Raw genomic sequence first — 3,672 nt, forward strand, 5'->3', positions numbered from 1 at the left:
TCCCATCCTATGGTTGTCTTCCCACTTTCTGATAGTTTTCCTTAGCTGTACAAAAGTGTTTAATTTTGATGAAGTCCAATTTATCTTTTTTTTATTTTGTTGCTCATGCATTTGGTGTTATATTTGCAAAACCATTGCTAACTCCAAGGTCAAAAATGTATGTTTTCTTCTTAACAGTTTTATATTTTTAGTTCTTACATTTAGGTCTTAAATCCATTTTTTTACATTTTATTTATATATTTAAACAGAGTCTCACTCTGTTGCCCAGGCTAGAGCACCTAGGTGTCAGCCTAGCTCACAACAACCTCAAACTCCTGGGCTCAAGTGATCCTCCTGCCTCAGCCTAACAAGTGGCTGGGACTACAGGCACACGCTGCCACGCCTGGCTAATTTTTTGTTTCTATTTTTAGTTGCCCAGCTAATTTTTTCTATTTTTAGTAGAGACCGGGTTTCACTCTCGCTCAGGCTGGTCTCAAACTCCTGCCCGCAAGGGATCCTCCTACTTCGGCCTCCCAGGGTGCTAGGACTATAGGTGTGAGCCATCATGCCCGGCTTTATTTTGTTTTTAATTGGCATGATAATTGTATATATTTATGGGGTACAGGGTGATGTTTTAATGCATGTATACATTGCATAACGATCAGATCAGAATAATTAGCATGTCCATCACCTCAAATACCTGTTATTTCTTATGGTTAGAACATTCAAAATTCTCTTTTCTAGCTCTTTTAAAATATACTATACATTATTGTTAACTATAGTCACCCTACTGTGCAGTAGAACACCAGAATTTATCCCTCCTGTCCAACTATAACTTTGTACCCATTGACTAATCTCTCTCCATCCCTCCCTACCCATCCCTAGCCTCTGGTAACCACTATTCTACTCTCTACTTCTATAAGATCAACTTTTTTAGATTTCACATATGAGTGAGATCATGTAATATTTGTCTTTCTGTGCTTGGCTTATGTAACTTATAATGATCTCTAGGTTCATCCATGTTGCTGCAAATGACAGCATTTCATTCTTATTAATGGCTGGATAGTATATCATTGTGTATATATACCACATTTTTAAAATCTCTTCATCTGTTGATAGACACGTAGATTGATTCTTGTCGTGGCTATTGCGAATAGTGCTGCAGTAAACATGGGAGTGCAGATATTAGAGCCATTTTGAATTTTTTGTTTGTATATTGTGTGAGATAGGGGCCCAACTTCATTCTTTTGCATGAGAATATCCAATTATTCCAGCAACATTGAATTTCCATTAAATTGTCTTGGCACCCCTGTAAAAAATTTATTGACTATAAATGTGAGAGTTTACTTCCAGATTCTCAATTCTATTCCGCTAAGCCACAACTCATGCCTTATGACAATACTACACTGTCTTGATTGCTGTAGCTTTACAGCAAGTTTTTAAGTTGGGAAGTGTGAGTCTTCCAACTTTATGTTGCTTTTTCAAGATTATTTAACAATAGGTGTACGGGGTTTTAGGATCAGCTTGACAATTTTAGCAAAAAAGTCAGCTGCAATTTTGATAGGGATTGCATTGAACCTGCAGAGCAATTTGGTAGTATTGTCATCATAATAATATTGAGTCTCTCACTCAATGAACATGGGATGTATTTTCCATTTATTTGTCTCTTTAAATTTCTTTCAAAAATGATTTGTAGTTTTAAGAGTATAAATTTTGGATTTGTTTTGTTACATTTGTTCTAAAGTATTTTATTATTTTGATGCTATTGTAAATGCAGTTGTTTTCCTAATTTCACTTTTGGATTGTTCATTTCTTGTGTATAAAAACACAATTAATTTTTAATTGCTCTTATATCCTGGAACCTATTGAATGAATTTATTCATTCTAATAGTTTTTTTTAATGTATTCTTTAGGATTTTCAATATATAAAATAATTTCATCTGCAGATAGAAATAGCTTTAATTCTTTCTTTTCAATCTTGATCTCTTTTATTTTGTTTTCTTACCTAATTGCCCCAGCTAGAACTTCCACTACAATGGTGAACAGAAGTGACAAGAGCAAATATCCTTGTCTTGTTTCTGATCTTAGGGGGAACGTGTTCAGTCTTTCACCTTTAAGTAGAATATTAGCTGTGGCTTTTTCATAGAATCCCTTTATCATATTGAGGAAATTTCTTTCTATTCCTAGTTTGCTGTGTCTTTATCATGAAGGAGTGTTGAATTTTCTTTTTTGGTGTTTATTGAGATGATCATGTGATTTTTGTCTTTTTAAAATTACTATAGTATAGTACATTAATTGACCATTCCATCCTGTTGAAAGTACTCTACTTTCTTCTCTTGGCTTTTATTATTCTATTTTCCTCCTACCTCCTGAGTTCTTTTTTCTCTGTCTCCTTCTAAATGCTGAGTGCCCCAGGGCTTTGTTCTGAGCCCCCTTTTCTTCTCAGGCTATGCTCTCCTCAGTAACATCATCAGTCCCATGACCCTCTCCATGCTAGTGGGCCCCAAACACATATTTCTAGCCCATCTCTTCTTTGAGCTTAGAGCATATCCTGCTGCTTCCTCTCTATCTACATTTTCTGTTGACAACTCAAACTTAACTTGCTCCAAACAAAATGATTGTTGTTTTCTACTCCTTTCCAAGTCTTTCTTATCTCAATTAATATCCCCCAAAGCATTCTTTTTAAAAGCCAGAAACTAGAAATCATCTTAATTCTTCTTTTTCCTCCATCCTCCAATCCTGTCATTTATACCTCAGAAATGTATCCGGGAATCAACGACTTATCATCTATATTGCTAAGGCCTAGCCCACGCTGCTGGAAGAGAATGCAAGAGCTTTCTCACACCTTGCTGCCCTATCATTAATTCTCCACGCAACAGCCCAATTTAGGTTTTGAAAAAGTAAATCACATCATACCACTTACTTTAAAATTTCCATTGTCAGAATATTATTCAGCCTTAAAGAAGGAGATCCTGCCATTTGCAACAACATGGGTGAAACTATGCTAAATTAAATAAGCCAGACACAGAAAGAAAAGATTGCATTATCTTACTTATATATGGAATCTTAAAAAACAAAAAACGAAACAAAACAAAAACCCCTCAAACACATAGAAATAGAGAGTAGAAAAGTGGTTACGGGTGGGGAGGGGGAGGGAAAAATGGGGAGATGGAGTTTAAAAAATAATTCTGCTAGGCGCAATGCATGCCTATAATCCCACCACTTTGGGAGGCCAAAGCTGGAGGATCAGTCGAGGTCAGGAGTTCAACACCAACCTGTGCAACATAGCATGACCCTGTCTCTATAAAAGATAAAAATAAAAAAATTAGCCAGGCATGGTGGTGCATGCCTGTAGTTCCAGCTACTTGGGAGGCTGAGGCAGGAGGCTCACTTGAGCCCAGGAGTTTGAGGTTACAGTGAGCTACGATGACACCACTGTACTCCAGCCTGGGCGATAGAGGGAGACCCTGTCTCAAAAAAAATAAAATAAAAAATTCCATTGCTGGCTGGGCGCGGTGGCTCACGCCTGTAATCTTAGCACTCTGGGAGGCCCAGGCGGGCGGATCTTTTGAGCTCAGGAGTTCGAGACCAGCCTGAGCAAGAGCGACACCCCGTCTCTACCAAAAATAGAAAAAAATTGGCCAAACAACTAAAAATAGAAAAAATTAGCCGGGCATGGTGGCGCATGCCTGT

Source organism: Propithecus coquereli, unplaced genomic scaffold (assembly GCF_000956105.1).
Source record: "Propithecus coquereli isolate 6110/MARCELLA unplaced genomic scaffold, Pcoq_1.0 Scaffold71, whole genome shotgun sequence".
Classification (NCBI taxonomy): domain Eukaryota; kingdom Metazoa; phylum Chordata; class Mammalia; order Primates; family Indriidae; genus Propithecus; species Propithecus coquereli.